General features: G+C 37.1%; 1 protein-coding gene and 1 long non-coding RNA gene across 4 annotated transcripts in view; both read right to left on the bottom strand.

Moving 5' to 3' along the window:
- The window catches only part of SUPT3H (SPT3 homolog, SAGA and STAGA complex component), a 280,720-nt gene that overhangs the window by 205,394 nt on the left and 53,826 nt on the right, over positions 1 to 21,500 (bottom strand). The gene's annotated exons all lie outside the window — the stretch shown is intronic.
- Positions 1 to 21,500, bottom strand: part of LOC308193142 — a 38,505-nt gene that overhangs the window by 9,657 nt on the left and 7,348 nt on the right. Inside the window, exon 2 of the long non-coding RNA XR_013949413.1 lies at positions 1 to 21,500. This exon is cut by the window's left edge and continues 9,657 nt beyond it. This is a non-coding gene — a long non-coding RNA (uncharacterized lncRNA).

Here is a 21,500-nt window from a genome sequence, read left to right as displayed (position 1 = left end):
CTCCAGCCATTCCGGATTTACAAAACGCAATGCTTTATTTCAGTACAGACTTGGAGAGAGATTCACACAGAGGATTTTAACAGCATTCAAACAAGCGCTTCAAAAATCAAAATCTCTCCGAAACTTTCATGAGCGTTTCACAGTACCACACATGTTGCATTTATACTTAACACCATTTATAAAACCAGATCAAAAACATTTCTAAAGGAAACCAACTTCAATAAAATGGATTTTACAAGAAATTCATTCTTGCAAAACTACACATGTAATGTACAAAAAAATCTTGCTGAAGAACAAATTGGGCTTAACAGACTCATTTTTATTATATTTTTAAAACCACTATTGGATACATGAGTAGTTTCTGTTCGTAGGCTGATATTCTTATATGCACTGTAAAATAAACACAAAACTGCTGCAGAAGAAACTTCATTTGTGTTAAGACCAAATTTCATAACCACCCCTCTGCTTTCTGTTGGGTAGTTTTAACAGCCTCAGAAATTCTTAGTGATTTCTCTCACAATATTCTTTATCACATACGAGCTACAAATTTATCTTCTGTACTGCTGGAAATCCAGCACACAACAGTCCTCATAACACTGGTAACATTGCTAGGTATCTATGCTACTGAGTTTAAATTTTTTTTTTCAACTTTAGCTGGAAAACATTGAAAAATCAATTCACAAATCCCTATTTCCAAAATTGGCACACCAAAATATTGATTTGCTTTGTATAGACTTGTACAATCACCTTAATCAAACAAAATCAAGCTAGAAATTACAGCCTTAAAAATACTTATGGGCTACAGAAATTAGGACAGATGTGTGGCATCACATCATCTCCCCAAATTAATACGGACGTTTGGCTCAAAAAAAGCACTGAACAGTTTTGAGATGTGACAGGTGCCAAAGACTGCTGAGCTACCAAATTTTACCTAATATACTTCCCAGCAATGAAACAGCACCACAAAAACCTTCCTTCATTACCACTTTTACATCAAAAGCTCCTGGCTTCAGGATGAAAAGAACAAAAATGAGAAATGAATAGCTAATGCAACCTACAGAAAAAAAAGATATATATATAAGCTTCAAGATGCTATTCTGTACTTGAAGATGCTACTTTTCAAAATGTTTCAGCAGTGATTCAGAAAATATTAAAATAATTCACAGTTTCAGATTGATAGTTTTTTCCTTATCTTCTCATTCTGTGAGACACATGAGTGACCGTGAGCGTACTAAATATTCCAGGTAGATCACATGAAAACACCTAACCAATTGCAGCCTACCCTCTGTTTAAATATGTATATATATATACACGTAAGTTTCTATAATCAATTTTTAAGTTTTTGCAAATGATTACAGACTGCTTCACATAGATGATCTGCAGAAATGCAGCCGCTACAGCTATGGTACAATGGCTTTTTATGGAACTGGGCACTGCCCAATTCCATAAAAACGTAGAAATAGTGGTTTAGTAGACATAAAGCCCTTCTTATTAAGATCGAAATAGCCAAACACTGTAGGCGTCTTGCAAAACTCTGTCCTAAACTCCAGAATGTGAAAATTCCTCTCCAGGGAATTTTCAAGATTTAGACATAAGAACAAAGAAATACTTTTTGATTAAAGAAAAAAAAAATACCACTAAAATTAACCCAATGAAAAAAATACTCAGGGCAGATTTGAGAACACCAAAAACTTTAAATAACGCTGCAAAAAAGGTGCCGATCCACACCTTTTAAATACTTGTGAATATGAACTTTAACCATTAAAAACTTGAAGAAAATAAAACCAAGATTTCAAAGTGGGTTTTCAGAGGGCCTTAGGGTCAATATTGAGTTTTTATGGGGCCACCAAGCTCTGCCTTTGCGTGCATGTGTGTGGCATGGAGGAGGGTAATAGAGAGAGCAATCTGTGGAACTAAATAGATGTAAGATATCTTTAAATACTTATTTATGATCTCCAACTTCTAAGAAGTCGGGATTGTTGATACAGACGGGAGAAAAATGCTGGCTTCTGAGATGGAGTGGGATGGAGCAACGATCAAAAGCTCTTCAGGATAAATATAAATATTTAATACCGCCTTCCTTAAATTAGCAATGACTACCACCATAAACTTTCTGAAACTCTTAGGGCACAGTTAATCCAAAAAGTTTCATCTATGAATCCAGAAAACCAAAAGGAAAAATATTCACGTCAACTGGAAGTACCTCACTGGGACAAGATGTAAAGATACCCTGGCTTTAAAGGGAAAAGCATTCTCCTGCTCGGCCTAGAGGTCTTAAAACTTCAAAGGTTAAAAAGTATTTCCGGGTACGTACGGAACTGTCAAATATAAATCTCAGTAGTTTATGCATTCCTTTACACAAAGGATGATGTTTTTTCTCACCAGATTGTGCACTCAAAGGCAGTGCAAGGGCCAATAGTGCACCTAGTCTAAAATTAGTGATCTACCTCTCGCTGGTGGTCCAAGGGTAGGGTAGGGCTACAAGGAGTGCAACCTTTCTGATGTTGGTTATGGAAAGGGAATCAGATGCTCTTTGCTTCATGCTGTTAGGAACTCTCTAGGAGCTTCTACCTTCCAGGTTTTCCTCCTTCCCTTGTGCTTTTGCATAATAAGCACGTTGCAACGTTAGTGGTCAACAGCTGCTACCCAAGGGCTTTGCTATTAATCAACCCCCACCTCACATAATGTTGTGGTAAGTAAATCGTGTACCCTTTTCACCCTTTTCCCTCTTTCATTCTGAGTTAAATGTCTTCAAAAGATTGCAAAACTGCAAAACTATTATGAAAAAAACACTTCCAACAAGCTTGCTTCTAGGTTGGAAAACAAAAGGCTGTGTGGAGACTTTGCTGCAGCTGCTGGTGGAAAAGAGCCCGGTTTGTCCCCAGGAGATGCTGGAGCTGAGCTACGTTTGTTGTGTCCACTGCTGCTGAGGGACAAGAGCAAGACAAGAGGGAACAACATCAAATTGTGCCAGGGGAGGTTCAGGTTAGAAATGAGGAGACATTTCTTTTCAGAAAGAGCAGTCAGGCATTGGGATGGGTTGCCCAGGGAGGTGGTGGAGTCACCGTCCCTGGGGGTGTTCAAGGAGAGGTTGGACCTGGCACTTAGGGACATGGTTTAGTGGGTGACATTGGTGGTAGGGGGATGGTTGGACCAAGTGATTTTGGATTTTCCAACCTATATGATTCTATGATTCTGGGGTCCCTTGCTGGATGCCAGCAAAGCACCAGCACAGGCACTGTGCAGCATGGAAGGTCCCAGGCTGATGGGTGCAAGGCAGGGCATCAGCTGCCCCACCGGCTGGGGTATCTTCACTCCGTGAGGACAGTCAAAATAGGACGCATGTCCCTGCATCCTGCTCCTGACAAGCAGAGCATAAGCAGAAGAAAAATACTGCCTCTGGATTCTGCCTTTCCTGATTCAGTTAGAAACTGGGCATATCAAAAAAAAATATTGTGATGAAATACTTCCCAGAAAGTTCTTTATTAAGTGCTCAAGCACAAAATATCTATCAGTTAAAAAAAAAAAAAGTAAAGACAACTCTTGTACAGGTGTCAGCACTTTCTTAGGTGCAGTGGAGCAGAGGATAACAGCTCCAAGTGCAAACCTCAGAGCTTGGCCCTGAAGGGGCCCTACGCTTCCAGAGAAGCTGTCAGAGTACAGTGCAAGAGCACTAATCCCTCAGGAACCTGGTAGCAAGGTTATAGCAAACTAATGCTGAAAACAGAAAGAATCACCGCTGGTGTGGAACGATGCTATATGTTTTGTAGTAGCCAAGTGGGTTCTCGAACCGCATTAAGTAAATACAGTTTAGGGTGCAATGAATGAACTGGCTGACAAGCCTGACTTACCCCCTTGAAAGTGTCAACAATGGAATTCTTGAAGGGATGCTGGGTTTTTAGAAAATAACACCACTTTTCTGGCATGTTGCTCAAACGTTTTCTTCAAGAAAAGAAAAGCATGCCTTTTGCATGAGGCAAACAACAGAATGCATACTCTGAAATCAAAAGCCCTTCTGTTTATAGTACTTCTTACCATAGTATATCCAGCACCTACCCACCAGTCATGCTTTGGGGAAGAAGGCATACCATTGTTACCTAGCTGTTAGCGAGGGAAAAGTCAACCAACTTCGTCAATTAATATTTACTCAAAGAAGAAAGTTAAGTAAGTATATATTTACCTTTCTATTTTTCCTCAAAAAAGTGAAGAACTCTTACAAGATTAATTGAAAGACCATTCTCAGTGAAGTATTTGTGGATGAAATTTCAGTCTGCTACCATTAATTACCTGCACTGTTCTTCAAGGAGGTGAACATCAATTTCATTGCAAAATAGATCTCAGCAAATTTTTAGAGTTTCTCTTCAGTGAAAAATTAAGTTGTAACTCAAACTCAAGTGCTGCTCCAAATTGATTCCACTATGCAGACAAATAGTTCTCTTTCCAGTCCGATGGTACTTAGCTATCAAATACGTTTCAGGGGTCATGCTGCTTATACCTCAAGATGAAGATGATTATCTCCTGTCCAAAACTCTTCAGAAAATTTCTTCTGCCTACATAGCTGTTGTTTCCAAATATTAAGGTCTTTCCAGATTGGTCTACAACTTGCTCATGCATTCAGACTCAAGATCAGCATCGGGCTACACCTTTAACATCTTTACCTTAATTTTTTATGAAAATAGACCATACAAAGGTTTATATTATCATATTGTTTATCTGCCTGCCTCTCCCTAATAACAAACCACAATCTCATTAATGTTTTACTAAAGAGGTAAAAGACCCAAACAAAGTTAAGTCCAATTAGAAAAACTGTACAATTCAGTTTAAAACCAAAAATCAGCAGCTAGGAAAAATAAATAAATAAATAAATAAATAAATAAATAAATAAATAAAAAGAGAGAGAGAAAAAAAAAGATCTAATAACAGAACTCTGAGCACTAAACTGAGGCAGGCATTATGCTATTTATTTTCATGTTTTGGGTCACCTGCCCAAACTCCGACAGACAAACGTCACAAGTCTATCTGGCTATATATATACATATGTTATATAAATACTAAATGTTAATTGTCCTACACTGTCAGCAGAGAAAAGACAAGCAACTCAATTGATTCACTTAATCCTAAAATAAGCTCTATGACCTTGCAGAGATGTCAGATCAGACAGCAAAACGCAGAGGCACGGACTGACAGACTCTTGCCCAATGGCACATCCCAAGGAACCGAAACAAGACAGGGAGACCTCCTCAAGAGTACAGGAAAGGAAGGCTTCACTCGCTCTGGAGCTGTTACGTCCCAAGGGACACTATGTTCAAGCGGGACAACATGCAAGGCGGCACGACAGAGCACAAGCAGCAGGGCACGGCTTCTAGTACCGGCTGCAGCCATGGGGCTGCCACAGGCATCCACCAGTTGGGTCTCAGTGATGGCTAAAGCTAAAACCAAAGACAAAGCAAGACAAAGGAACACTTTTCCTGATCTTCTGGCTCCTCCTAAGAGCTGAAGTGAACCCCAAAGGTCAAAGAGGGGATTTTTGGAGCTACACATCTCAAGGACCATGGGAAATAGGAAGACATGAAGCTGTAACAAACACAGTAATTTTAACTGAGGTAGCACAGATCCTAAATTTCTCCCTGATACCTGCAGTACAATTCATCCAAGACTTTTCTTTTTAAAGGGATAGCAAAGCAAAGAGATCTTCCTGATTCCATTGAGTAAAAAGAAAATGCAACTATTACTTTATTGAAGGTTTGAGGGGTTGCTACACTTGGGACCTTTCTTTGTGAAGAAAAAAAACAAAAAACAAACAAACAAACAAAGCCTCTCACCAAGCAAAGCACCAGTACAATAGGTTTAAGATTAAAAACATGAAACAATTAGCAACTAGATACCACAGGAAGAAAAAAAAAAAAAAAGGTGAACTCTGATATAAAACTGATCAAATATTTAACAACAACTGCGATCATCAACATTTGCCAAGTTACTTCACTATTTCTCCTTACACTGAAAAATTCTTCCCTGGACCCCTTTTTAAAGAAAACTCTCAGGGAAATTGTCCTCGATTGCCAGCATGCTGAACCCGAAAGTTGTCAGGCTAACCAACTATGCTTTGTATTTTGTTTGTACTTGAGTTCACTTGCCTAGATCCATCACTTTTAGCTCATCTTACTTTTAGACAGTAGCAGGATGCTTTTTTGATCTTCACAGACCCACACAACTGTGTTCAGGTCCATAGCACAAACCCAAGGTGTTTGGAAAAGAAATGGAGCCTGTGGTGCTCATACGCTGTATCTACTTACAAAGCCAGGAATGATCCAAACTAGAAAACAAATGACAAATAATTCCTTTGTGGCATTATATAGGAATCTCAAAAATCAGGCAACAACAACAACAAAAAAAAGGCCTGAGCTCACAAAATACAGAAGGAGATGATGCCTTAAGATTATGTTTCTCAGGAAGGATCAGAAGTGAGCAAACTTTCCCATATCAAGGAGAAGGAAGCCATCTGTAATTCTTACAGAGACTCATTTTACCCTCCCTGTATTTGCTTCTTTACAAGAACACTTTCTTACAGCAAGGGGCCACATCGCAATAGGTCTTCTCTCTATAAGCTTGCCTTCCACCTGTTTTTGCTCTGACCTTCCACTGACATCAGTTATTACATGCCTTTACACAAAAATGTGAGCTATGACATGCTCATGATCAGAATGCATCCTCTCACTTTTACAATAATTTAAATTTATTCTATGCCAGACACTATCTGAGGTTCAGTTTCTGGCCACCAAGAAATGCATTCGTTCACATGAACAAAAAATAAAGATCTGTTGACCTTCTCGAGCAATCAGAAAAATGAAAACATTTTATTTTCCTGAAAGAAATTCTAACGTTGTTATCAAGGCAGGTGGTCAGGCTAACTCACTGTATTACTGAATGAAGCTGTGATCAAAACTGTAAGTTTTATGGAAATTTACAAGAGCTGAGCACATACTTGACAGTGAATTTCATGAATACTTCAGTCACACACACTTTTTTTGTTGTGTTCCATTGCTGGCCCTGGCTTAAAGTATGGGAGGTTCCCTGTAAAAGAAATATTATTCAGATTTAGCTACAAAAATGTATCCAGAGAATGTAAACAAAGTTCCTTTTATTGTAACCACAATTTGATTCCATTAAACCCAAAAGCTGTATATATAGGCATACATAAGAGTAATTTACTTTGCCTTCAGAACTCCTGTACTACCTTGATCACAAGGACCTCTCATCCTGTTCTGCTTCGGAGACAAACAACCTAATTAATTAGATAGCTGTTAATGTTAGATTTTGGAGGACCACACAGCTGAGACCTCCTCTTCACATTCTGGTCCTTTTCTGGTGAAGAACATAGTAACTTTGGCTCTTCTCAGAGCTCCCTTCACCTTTCCTTTTTTTTATCTTCTCTTCCCATTACATCTTATTCAACTCTTCCCGTCCGTCTAGCTTTCCTTTCTGTTCTTCAGTTCTTGCCTTCAACTTCTGTCCTGGATCATCTCTCTCAGCCTGCTTCATCTACACAAGTCTATAAACCTCAGCCAAAGATTATGAGCTGACAAAAAGGAAAATCTTAAAGAGCTGTGATGGACTCACCCGTGCCAGCAGCCCAGCACCCGCAGAGCCTCTCACCCACTCACCTTCCCCTGACCCCCAGCTGGTTCCAGCACAAAAAAAGAAGTCATCTGGATTACCTGAAGAGCAGGAGTCCACTCAAACAAAATACAATTTGATACAGGTCCCAAAGGAATGTTACATATTTCAGAAAAAAAAAAAAAAAAAAGAAAGAAAAACACGCCATACTTGCAGAAATGGACAATACGCTCAAAGACAACACTTAGAAGGATTTAAGATTTAGAGCAGACAGTCAATTTAATAGGAATACCCAGTACAATAGCGAGCCCAAAATGTTTGATGAGATCACCAGATGTAACAGTGGAAAGTTATTTCACCTCTCTATGCCTCATTTATGATACTGATCTTAAAATCGTGCACCCAGTCGCAGGATCCAATTTTAAAACAAGAGAAGAGAAGCAAGCTATTGACTAGAAGATATATTTATAGCAAAAGACAGAGGAAATCCAACTTGTCTCACTTAGCAAAAAAAAAAAAAAAAGAGAGAGAGAGATCAGGAGATGACTCAATATCCTAAGAAAGGTATATTTCCTGAAGAAAGATGCACAAGAGATTGGAGTAAGCCTAAGTGGTTGGAAATCAACACCAGACACACTCAAATACAGCTGCTGTTTAATTAAGGGATTAATTAGTTAAACAGAATACAAGAGACATGGTAGATTCACTAGCTTTTCATATTTTAAATCAAGTCTGGATTCCATTTTGGAAGAAAAGTTTTAGTCAAATGTTTGCTAACATTCTTGGAAACACTTTATAACAACTATAACTATTATTGATAGGTTAGGCCAGATAAGCTGAAATACGTTTTTATCCTTAAAATGCATGAATTGAAGAAATGTCCAATGACTGAGCTAGAGCGTAAAGAAGCCTGAGAGATGCACGGATTAATTAGAAGACATTTAGAAGGAATGCAACACTGAGGCTGAAGGAAGTGAAATATGGTACTGCTTGGGGAAATCAAGCTGTAGAGAGGAAATAAGCAAGAGGAAATATGTATTGGGTTACCCAGAACACGTAAAGGAGACGGAGAGGAAGCACCTCATAAATACGGCAACTGAATGAAAAGGTGGTGGTAGGGTCTGCTTTCTGTGGAGAAATAAAAAGGACGATGCAGAGTGACAATGGAGAGGAGGAGGACAACTCAACACAAGCAAAAAGAACTGCTGCTGTGTAATGGTACTCTTCAGCTGTGGTCATCGCACTGGAAAGACAAAGCACTTGGAAAATGAAAACAGACTGCTTGGAAATTATAAAAAGTAGCAATCAGCTCAGCAGTTTCTCTACTATTACATTAGGGATTTGATAATTTTGTTGTATGTAACTGTTAATCTCAAGGAATAGTAATCTTTATGATTTTTTTTTTCTTTAAAACACAAGGTTAAAGCAAAGTGTTTTCATTTACACCTAAGTAAACTGTTCGCTTAATTTCAGCGTCAAACAAATCAAGAAGCAAATTCAGCCAGAAACCATGTTAACAATTAATAAATAAATAAATAAATAGAAGGTTCTGAAGGTTCCTGCTAAATTTACCAGCAATTGGATCAGGCCCAAATTAGGTCTAGCAAGTATTAAATCTACCAACTTAAATTAAACAATATGAAAAAAAAAGCAACAGAATTTATTCTGCAAAGAGTAATTGCTTATGGAACTGTTACCATCTTTAAATCCTTCTCATTTTTTGAATATTTGTGCCCATATTTAGGAACTTCGATGAGTTTGGACTCATTTGCAAAAGCACAGTCATTTCCAATTTGCAATGAAAACAACAGTGCCAGAGCTCTGCACCTATGAAAGTCTTACTGCACTTCTGTAGATGCCCAAATACAGATTTATCTACTACCCAACTTTAGGCACCCGCAACTGAAGAACACGGCTTTCATTTATAATTCTATTATTACATATTAATTTTTATTGCTTTGATACTATGATTGTAGTTATTACTTCAGGATCTCTCCTACACTATGCTATCTTAGGATAATCACTGGTTTAAATGTCAGTGGACCAAACTGTTTTCATTCATTCCAATATTTCTTTCACATGTAAATACTTTTTAAATCAAATCATTCCCCCTAAACTGACATCACAGATTTAACAGTTACTTCCTGATTAGAGAGGAGAGGAAGATGAATACCCCAGCCTTTTCAGATATGTATGAGAAGATTTTCAAACTATACCTCTTGAACCCCAAAGTCCCAACAGTTAAATAATTATAAACCAGATAGGTCTTTACACAGAAGGTTTATCATATAATTATGATGCTGATCATTTAGAACTATCCAAAACGTCTCCAGCATTTTTAAACAGCTAAGCAAAGTTATTTTTAAAATCAAACATATGTGCTTTTTTCTGTTTATGTCTTCGGAAAGAACATTCTGTATAATGAAAAACACGACCAAATTTTTCACAGTACATCACTATAAAACCCTGTAATTGACTTTTTGGGTTGGTTTACTCTATATCTATTTTTGTCCATGTAGAAAACAGCAATGATGTGGCGAAAAGACCAAAATGTAGGTCCCATTGCAGGATAAGGCTCCATCCTGATTAGTGAAGAAGTATCATGTTTTCCCTGGGAAACATGCCCATTTTGTAAAAGGGAATTCAGTCCACATGAACCTCCTCTTTAGAGGAAAAAAAAAATAAAAAAAAAATCTGCCCTTTTAAGCAGCAGAGTCTAGTGATTGCTCTCAGCTTTGGCTGAGAATGACTGAACAGAGCCCTTCCACCAAACAGAAGGCAAGTCTGCTGATAAGTTCATTAACTGTCTCAATACAGATTTTCAACAAATATTCTTTAGAGTTTTAGAAGCAGGACCCGCTTGTACCATTGCTTCTTTTAGTTCTACCTGAAAGGACAAAATGTTTGACATCTACTGTTTTCTTCTTTCCCAGCAGCAGTAAAATTTCTGCATTTCTAATTCACTGTTTCAGTCAATACCACGATGCCTATGCATGTAAACTTGATGTATATGAAATTCAGTTTTAAATAGGAAGTCAGAAAAAAAAACACCTACACTAAAAAAAAATGGCATTTTATTTTCAAGTTTATCTACACGCAATCAACTTAGATTATGTATTTTATTTTACATCCTATTCTCTTTCCTCTTTAAATGGACAATAAGTTATATTAGCACAGATTACCTACATGCTTCAATCACAGGGTAATAAAAAACTGTGTAGACACATTTTCAAAGAGTTCACATGCCAAAGGAAAAGAAAAAGAAACCTACTTCCTTCAGAGTTAATTAAAATAAACCATGTGGCATTAAAATTAGACTTAGCAGTTTGAAGAATATACTGTTATCTTGCAAATTGTTTAACAGGAAGACATGCCATAATTGCCCTGAAGTAAATCTTCGCAACTGAGAAATTGAAGATGACATCTAAATCACAAGCCTGGGAAATAGGGAATACATTGTCAACAGTCAAAAAGAGGGGAGAGGTTTAAGAGAAAAGGTAGGGTGTTTTTGTTTGTTTTGGTTTGTTTTTTTTTTAGCTAAGAGGTAAAGTTAAGCTCACGCTTCTTATCTGAAGAAGAACGTGTTCTAATTAAAATATTTGTTGTCACTACCACTAAGATCCTCCCCAGATCTCAAAGAATGTAGGGTGTGATACCAAAATCATAAATTCCAGTAAGACAGATTAAAGTAATGGAAATCAGGTCTAGTTTCTCCATTGTGGCAACAGTAATACCTACAGTACATTATCCTACCAAAGCCAAGCCTCACTGAATCATTTCCACAAGCCAAGATGTTGATTTAAAAAAATGTTTGCAGGATCTGTTTCAAAGATGAAACACGATGAATGAAAAAGAGACCTTAACACTGACGGACAGGATTTTTGTGTGTGTGTCTTTGTTTTTCTTAATTGCTGAAGGAAGGGGAAAAAAAAAAGATGAAGTGTGCAAAAAAAATCAAAAATTCTTAGCTATGCTGATTTGAGACGTTTTAGTAACACAAACATCACACAGAACTGTAATGGAAGAATACAGTTAATTTGAACTGAAATATAAGAAACTGGATGTATGCTAAGGAAAAAATATATACATATATATATATCTGAGAATTACGTCCAGCTACATAGCCTAGAAGAGAAGCTTCAGTGTCAACAATACCACTATTTCTCACCATTCACACATGGCACAGAGCACTTCTCAGACCTGCCCCAGTGACACAGTGTGCAGCACCTACCGCAGCATGCCTCTGTAACACAGCTTCTCACAGGAGCACCCAAGCACCTGACTGCACCTAATGGCTTGGCTCCCCATCAGGTTAAGAGTAGGGAACAAATCCACGGGACAAAAATTGATGTCCAAGTCAACCCATGCTTCCTGAACAGGCAGTGGACACAAGCATGTTTGGAGTCATCTGGCTGATTTTAGGACAAATATTTTAAAGTCAATCTCTTACTGTAATTGCTTACTTCTCTCCGCTGGCTATAGGAAAAAAAAAAAAATGTTATGCTATTTCTGATGTGTACCTTTACAATGCAGACCTGAAATGAAATGAATTCCTCTTGCAACAACTATTTAGCCATAAATGAACAGGAAGAAAACACCAGAAATGAAAACAAGATCCAGTCAGAGTTGCAGTAAACGTCTCTGCCACCACTGAGAGGTTCCCCACCAGGAGGGACATGCACTTCAGTGAGACCCATCCTGTCCAGGGGACGCTGTAACGAAAACTGGCAAGGTCCGGATGCATGCTTTCCTCGAAACTGAAGGCAGAGAAAGCAGCCCTCACCAACAGACCTAAATGGTCTTGGAAATAAAAGTGCTCCCCTGAAACTGCAACTCCAGGGGTTTAAAGCGTTTTGAGTAACAGAAGAGGAGAAATACGTTAAAACTATTCTATTCATCCAAAGATTGAGCTCAGCCCTGCTCTTAGAAGACGTTCCTGCTGGAATTCACAACAAAACCTGTTGACCTGTGGATAATTTTAATTACTGGAAACAGCATAGGTCTTTAAAGCAAATCTTTAATTTGGCAATAACCAATCTAAAACATCTGAGAGAACATATCTGTGTGGTGAGTAAAATACCGAATCATTATGTCAACACAAGACTTAAGTGCCACAGGCCAACAGGAGAGTGGTTACAGAACTATCCCCTTTGTCAGCACAGAATCTTTCGACAGTGTCACCAGAACCATGAGAGACGATATCATCACACATCACCTGCACGTGATGGCCCTGACGGAAAGCAGAAAGCCATTGTGGAGCCTCTTCAGTTCCCATGGATGGACATGCTTATTTCCTGCTTCTCAAGGATGTAGCCCAAATCTCTTGGATTATCCACTAGTTGAACAAAATAAACTTTGCACAGAAATGTACTTATATTGTATAACTCATTTGAAGCTAATGATGTTGAAGACAAACTAGGAATATCAAAGATGGGAGACTAAAATGTCCACTCACTTTCATTACAAGCTTAATATCTACCAATAAGTACAGTTGCTATTTAAAAAGGAAAGATGAACCTACCAGCCTCCAAGTATCCCTTTCCAGCACTGCTTCTCGTGTGCAGAGACAAGGCTCATGCACTTACAACGCTGCCCAGCCATCTAACAGTCCCATCCCTCGTAGTTTTGTCAAATTCTGCTGAAAAGGGCCAATGGGCAAAGGGTGTAAAAGTTTTGCAAAAATAAAAAACTACTGGGTAAAGAAAAGAGCCTTATATCAGCTGTGATCCAATTCCCTTACCAGATCAAAGCAGAAAAGAACTGAGCAGGAACTTTTGGACAAGACAGAAGGAGGACTCAAACACCCAGAAAAATAAGTTCATTGAATAATTTGTTCAATGGCCTTATAACTGCATACCTACATGGTCAACAAATCTGGTAGTATTTAAACAAGTCTTGGATGCTTGAGAGCTAGAATTCAAACATGTTTTGAAAGAAATACAAACCCCATGATCTGAGGTTTAAAATTTTATCTAAATATTAAGGATTTCAATGAGAACTTATTTAGAAAAATGATTGTCCCATATATCTACTGCAATGTTTTGTTCATCTTTCTTTAAAACACATGGTGATAGCAAAGTACAAACACAATATCAAAAGTTAAAGCTGAATTAAAAGAATTCCTCAATTCCTGTTATGTATATCTTACAAAATATCCTGGTATTTCAAGGAACTCTGATCAGTGATGGTTGTTTTTTTTGTTTTGTTTTTCCCTCCATGTGAGCAGGCTATTGCACAGCTGTCCTCTTTCACAGTTCTTATAGTTTTTCCCCCAAAGTAATGAATTCTGGCCACTGTGAAAGACAAAATGCTGAAATACATGAACAAGAGACATGATATTAGTTTTTTATAACACAAAATAAATTCCTGCTGATAAAGCATTTTGTTCACATTTTAACAAAATTATTTCTATGCTACTACTGGAAAAAAATACACACACACACACACACTTATATTTTAAATGTATTTGAAACAACTAATGATGCCATTAATTATTCTAACTTGTTTTGCTCAACCCATATTCCAGGCTTTTAGCATGTACATCTGGCTACCGTGTTATCAGTTTTCTGTGCTTTCAAAAGATGCACACTGCTACAACAATTAAACAAATAGCAAATGTACCTGGCATCCAACAAAATCAAAATTGATTTGTTATTAACAGAGGAATGTGTTGGTTTTGTTTTTTTCTTTTTATTAGTCTTACACGTTATCACTAACACCAGCTGCTTGAACCATCCATCAAGTCTATGCATTAAAAGAAATGTTATTTTCATTAAAAATAAAAAAAATAGTAGTTTCACCTCAAATGTCTACTGCACACTGGACCTGAGCAGCCACATCATAATGCCAGTCTGCTTTTGCTGAATATCTACAGTTAAGCATATATGCACAATACTTAGACTATGCCCAAAAGTTGTCACAAACCTAAAATTTCATCACAGTAAAGGCATTTCTCAATGCATAAAAGGATGTTAGAGAACTGCTGACCTGAATTTACGGTGTCAGATCACTGTAAAACACTGATTTTGGGGGTGGGGAGTAGCAGGAGAAAAAGAAATCCACAATTAAGCATCTAAGGATGCCTTACTACAGATGAAATCTATACATCTATGAAATAGGAAAAGCACCTCAATTACCTTGTTATCATACAGATACAGGCATAGGCTTTCAATAATCACATGTCAGGGCAAAAACCAACAGCCAGGCCAAAAATCTGCTACCTCACAAAACTCTTTAATAGATGAGAAAGGGGAAGGGGAAGTTAGAAATTTTTACCTACTACCTCTGGAAATAATCAGTATTCAGGGAAAACAGGGCTGAGTTTTATGCAGCCATTAAAGAACCACATACAATATGTGTGGTCCTCCTGTAATCCAAAAAACGGTATCAACGCTTCTGAATAGAGTTCTGAAAATACTTCGGATGTGATTAGATACATTTGCACCAATCAATCTTTCCAAAGGAAGTTCTGATTTACTAGTCTACTGTGTTGAAATGTTTGAAAAAGAAAACATTAAGTGCTTGAATATAATCATCATAAATCTGTGACAATATAAGGATAAATCAGTCCAGATGGCAGTGTGATAACATTTTGTGTTTCTAATCTATAAAGAGATGTATAAAGTTCACCCTCAGGCATACGTAAAAGCATGGTTGAAATTTAAGATGATAAATGCTGGATTAAAAACAGGAATTAAAAATAAAATAAAATCTCAAGTAAGTGTTCAAAAGCAGATACACACATTATGGTTTCCGTGTATTTTGCCTATCATGATAACAATTATTATGAATTATAATTTTTTGTTGTAAATTATCAGCTACAATATTGTATTTTGAAATTTTGCTGGAGCTTTTTTTATTAGTAAACACACCTTAAGGCTTCATTTTAATTTTACCTAAGGATGGAACGGAACTGAATTTATGCCCAAAGGGTTTCATTTAGCATACTTTTAGAAAAGTGCGGTAATAGTAAATACGCAAGTGAATCTCTCTCGAAAGTCAGTCATTTCAGACAAATGAATAGGATTTTAATAGCCTTAATGTCATGGGTAATCACATAGCTTTCTACGGGGCTACTTCCTTTAGGAAAGTCCTACAAGGTTAAGGTGCAATTAATTAAGCCATTGTTTTCCAGAGTGACAGAATCACAGAATGGTTTGGGTTGGGAGGGACCTTAAAGATCATCTGTTTCCAGCCCCCTGCCATGACAGGGACACCTCCCACCAGCCCAGGCTGCCCCCAGCCCCATCCAGCCTGGCCTTGGGCACTGCCAGGGATGGGGCACCCACAGCTCCTCGGGGCAGCCTGCGCCAGGGCCTCACCGCCCTCATCGTGACAAATTTCCCCCTAATGTCTGATCTAAACCTACCCTCTCCGAGTTCATAGCCACACACACACCCCCCCCCTTGTCCTGTCCCTACCCCTGACACAGAGTCCCTCCCCAGCCCTCCTGCAGCCCCTCAGGCCCGGGCAGGCCGCTGGGAGGTCTCCCCGGAGCCTTCTCCTCCCCAGGCCCAACACCCCCAGCTCCCTCAGCCTGGCTCCAGAGCAGAGGGGCTCCAGCCTCTGCTCATCCTCCTCTGGGCCTCTTTGAATGTTTATCTCAACAACGGGAGCACAAAAATATCGTCATTCAAAGAAGCAGGTTTAAAAGTATCAATAAAATAAAGATACTTAAATAGAGGGAAAAAAAATCTGAAAAACATCAGATTGCCTGCCCAGATAGGACAAAATTTGTAAATACTTAATTTTTATAAAGATTAACAGTGGAATACTAATGTTTGGTTGACCAAACAAAATCAATTACAAACCAAAATTACTACCACAGAGGTTATATACTTTTGAAAATAATTCTACAGATTTACAGCCTACTTACCTTTACAAGCATAAGCAATTAAAGCTCAAATTTTTCCATCCTGATTTTACACCAGGTACCCTTCTATATGCTATCATCATTTTTTTCAAGATTCAGTGCCTTTTTTCCCTGTGGTAATACACTGTTACACAGTATGTCGTACTATAATTGAGATACTTTTATCAGCCTGTCTACACACAAAAACTTAAGAATAGGGATCTGTAGAGAGATCAAGTACTCTCTAAAAAGGCAAGTATTGAATTCTTAAGGAAAGCCCCTACTTAGTTTTCTCTCCAACCCACCTAAAGTTTAGCCTTAGGTTACAACTAGACAACTGTGTTTTATTGCTATAGATAAACCTCACCTCCGTGATCTTCTCTCATGCTTTTTTAAGCCACAACAATTTGGAGATTCTATAATACCTTGTGGCAATGAATTTATGAATTCAACAATTTAATTACACAGTTAAAAAAAACTACTTCCTTGTGTTCATTTTAAGCCTGTCATCTTGTAATTTAACCAGGTTCCCATTCACTTTCTCCACACTGCTCAAAATTTTTGACTTTTATCACATCCCCTCCCGGTTGTCTCCTTCCAAGCTTTAGAACCCAATTAATTTCTCCTTGTATGGAAGTCATTCAATTATTATTATTTTTTTAAATTCTAGACTGTTGTTTTTAAAATAGGGTAAAAGCACAACTGCAGAACTACTCAAAACACTCCTTTGCAGACATCCTCTCAATTCCTTCAAAAATATTATCACTTTTTGAGAACTACTGAACCTCAAGTTTATACATTTGGAGAGCTATCCCTCGTGAATCTCATATCTCTTTTTAAAAATAAATAAATAAATAAATAAATAAAGAGCACAGAGTTCATGCACCTGACTTCACGTTTACCAGCAATGAATTTCATCTAATTTTATCACCCACTCACTTCTGTGAAATCCTTATGTGGCTCTACACAGGTCAGCATTTGATTTTAGTACTCTAAATAACTTTGCCATTAGCAAGTATTCTCTCTTCTCCAAGATCCTTGCTAGATCTTGCACTTAAGTTTGCTCTAGTGTGAAAATAAAATATTTTCATTCTTAATTTCTCATCTTTTATTTGGCTAGTATATTGTAAAAGGATCTCTTCTTTGTATCTCACAACCTTTTGCAAAACTACTGAGACACTGAAGCTACTGAATATCTACTACACAATTTACTCAAGAGATTAAAACTAATGGGGTTCCCTCAAATTCTGTACCAATGTTTCAATTCCTTACTCAGCAATGAGACAGACTACAACTTGGAAATATGCAGTTTTGCAGTTCCTTTTTAGACAAGCTGTTCAACAGAAATTATAAATAATTTTATGCTGAAACAACATGCATTAGTGGCATTTAATTGATAGTCACTGAGTTTTAGATATGCATTCATTCTTCCAAGAAACCTTATTTTTAATCAATAGGTAGTCATAAAATAAATCCTTATTCTGTGCTGAATGAAGAACAAGTAATAATAAACTACAAGGAATAGAGTTTGAATAAATTAAGTAACAATACTTGCAAATAACAGATTTTTGCTCTTCCTATTTTATATTCAAAGCACACCAAAAAGGAGCTACACATCACAAATATGGGATACAAAAAAGGGTGATCAACTCTCACATGACAACTTAATTTTGTGTTAAGCCATGAATGATCTAAATTGAAGTTACATAAACAGAAAACTAATGCCACTGGCAAACAGCCCCATTCTGTAACGTTCTATTTGAGAACCACTGGTTAAAGAAAAAGAGACGCTGAGCTTTGACAAAGAACGATATGGGAGATGACATCAACTTCTTCTGGCAAATGAGCTCAGCCTGCCAGCTAGCTGACAAATTAGCTTCTAAAAACCACTAACAGTAGCTTACAAAGTCACAGCTGTTATCCTGTTTTGAACAACAAAATGTTGATCTCAGTTGAAATGTCTAGTTTTACAAAAGATTTGTAAGTGCCCTCATTTTATTTTTTTTAAACAAAGCAGTAAGTTATACTGAGAAAAGCACAAGGGAAAGGCAATGACTGTACTCTGATGACTTTATGGTGATGTTTAATAGACAAGATTAAGTGTAACACTTGCCTATGTTCTGCACCTTCCTTAAATTCAAAAAATCCCTCGAGTTACAGGCTCGGTAGCAACATAAATCTATAAATATGAAAGTACTATAGTCACTAGCAATTACTTTAGCTAACTCAAGCAGTTCCCAAGATATTAACTTTGGTAGTGGAAAGAAATGCATCAAAAAACATGGCATTTACTTGTAGGAGATTCCATTAAGGGAGTTAAATCAACTGCAAGATGCTAACGGCTCTACTAAATTATTCTACAACGATGACCAGTAGACAAAGTTAAAAAAATCATAATATTACTTAGCACTTCAACTTAGTGTAAATCTTCACTTTTATGATAAAACATCAAGCATTCTTCTCTATAACTCGGGGAAACAGCTGAGGACTAAATACTCCATTAAACACAATGGGGACAAACTCAGTCTTCATGTTGGTACTCCCATGACCTTCATCACTACTAGTATGTGAACATCCCTGAAATGAAATTAATTAAATGTATTAAAATTAAATTAAACAAAGCAAGACTTTTCCTCCCTTTACACATGAGGAACTGAAGGACACAACAAACTTTGTTTGTAACTTTGAAAAGGTTCAAACAGAAGTCTGTGTTTCAACCCCGCAGTTAAACATACATCTCAAGCACCAGACTACAGCCATTTTCCACAAAAGCATTCTCTCAGCTCTTTCACAGCTATCTTATCCCTATAAAACTGCAATAACTTCAATAGAATTACTCCTCATTTATGGGTAAATGAAAGGAAAAATCAAGCCAAGAAAAATGCACACCAAGTTCAACTGACTAGCCCAAAGCCAACAAAAAACACCGGTCAAAGCTTGGAATGAAACTTGTAAGATCCTATGTTTAGGTATCTAATAGTGATTTTTACTTAATAATGCTACATAAAGATTCTATAAAAACATTTTAGTATTTTTTCATCTTTACATAAACTATATATAGTATGTTAATGAATTAAGCAAGACTGCAGGCATTGTTAAGAGATAAACACAGCCATGTATTTTCAACAGTAAATCTAGGACTTATTTTAGAGCAGGTACTACCGACTCCCAGATTCAGATCCAGAATCTGTCTGCACCTCTGTTACGTCATTTGTAAAACAAATTAAGTTGTTTACCTCCTAAACAAACATGAAGGAGGACATAAGAGCTAATAATATCTGAAAACACAGACCACAGCAAGTTCCATTAATAAATACCCTGTTAGTTAACAAAGTGAAAAGCAGTAATACAGAAGATGGAAGAAACATTTTCTCCCTGTTTTATGGTTTTTGCCCTCTTTCCACACAAATATGAGTATTCTGGAAAAGAAGAACCATGGTGTACAACCTTCTGTTGAGCAATCAAAAGAAATGAAAAAAAGTACACACCATTGTAACGTTCTTCCCACAGTCTCACAGAAACAATGGTTTTGCTGTTTACAGATTTCTTTATCCTCAGCACTTAGTTATGTCCACCACTGGGATATCACAACTGGCACATACCTGCAATATCCAGATGTCACTTCAGTCCCTCTCCCAGAAAAAAAAACTAACCTTTTTAACAAAAAAGTACATTCTAAGTGAGTACTACAGAGTAGTCGAGAAGTTTAGATTTTGTTTTTCACTTCCAAATTTCATTCTCCTTATACTACCACCATGTAACTGATATAGACAGTAACATACCCCTCCCAAGAGGAAAAAAAAAAATAATGTTTGTTAAGTATTCTCATGGTGTGACATGTGCCACAGAAGCGCACATGAAAGTTAGTAATTCTTCTCCACAATACGGTTTGAATACTGGGCAGGGAAGATGGCAGGCAGCCACACAATGAGCAATAAGTGATAAAAAGAAAATCACTGAATAACCAACTCTGAAGTGAGCAGTATTCATTCCATGCAATGAATGAATCAGGAGAGCTGGGGAGAGAAAAGAAATCAAACAATTAACACTGTATTATAATGTACCACGTGCAACAGGGCTGTACTGTTAATCACTGTATTAAATCTTGCATTTCTGTTCTAATTTTATTAACTTATTCTTCCAGTGCAGAGTTTAGGTAAACTTACCTCTTTAGCAGAGGATCGCAGATTTAAGGGAAGAAAATCTATCACTTAGGAACAGTTCTACCTGCAAGTTCTTCAAGTTCTACCTCTCAATAGGTAAATTATTTTATTTTATAGGTAATCTTTATTATTTTAGTTGCCTATCTGTCGTATGTCCAATCTATTAATAGTTACTGAAGAGAGTTGAAAGGGAAGCATTTAAAGAATTAATGTGTTCTGTAAAATTCATGGATTCTGAAAATGTGTCTGGGCATAATAATGTCATGTAATGAATGCCTGACTCAGTTTATTTCAGTTACTCAAAAGGAAAAATAAGCTTGAATTACTGTAGCTCCTATACACAGATAAAACAGATATTTTCTACCCACATCAGAAAATGAGAAGATTGAATTGCATTCAGTTATGAATTGGATTTATTCTTCAATTAAAACAGAAGAAAAATAAATCATGCTGAAGCTAAATGACAAACTAAATGCTATTCCATTGTAATTTTGTCCAAAAGACAACTAAATTTGTTATTTCTTCAACCCTTTGATCATTATGTTTAGCTTGTAAAGATGCCACTTACTACTGCAAATAGTCCATTTCTGAACAGACTAGTATCGTTTTTCCTGAAACTGAAATGTAAACATTCTGCTGCAGAGTTGCTTCAAACCCACACTGGGCAAAACTGGACTTAAAGAGCAAGAAAACATTTAGACTTTCATAAAAAATAAAACTTGGGAAAAAAAAAAAAACTTTGAAGAAGGGAGAACAATTACGAATCTTACAAAATAAGCAGGGTAACGATGGCAAAATAAAACTGTACATTTTGTCTTCATCCCAAAGCCGAGGTTATTGAAATGCCTTTGTAAAACATTGAAGGATATACT

The sequence above is a fragment of the Anser brachyrhynchus genome (genome assembly GCF_964034855.1).
Source record: "Anser brachyrhynchus genome assembly, chromosome: 3".
In the NCBI taxonomy this organism is placed as follows: Eukaryota; Metazoa; Chordata; class Aves; order Anseriformes; family Anatidae; genus Anser; species Anser brachyrhynchus.
This window is presented reverse-complemented; position numbering and strand designations above follow the sequence as displayed.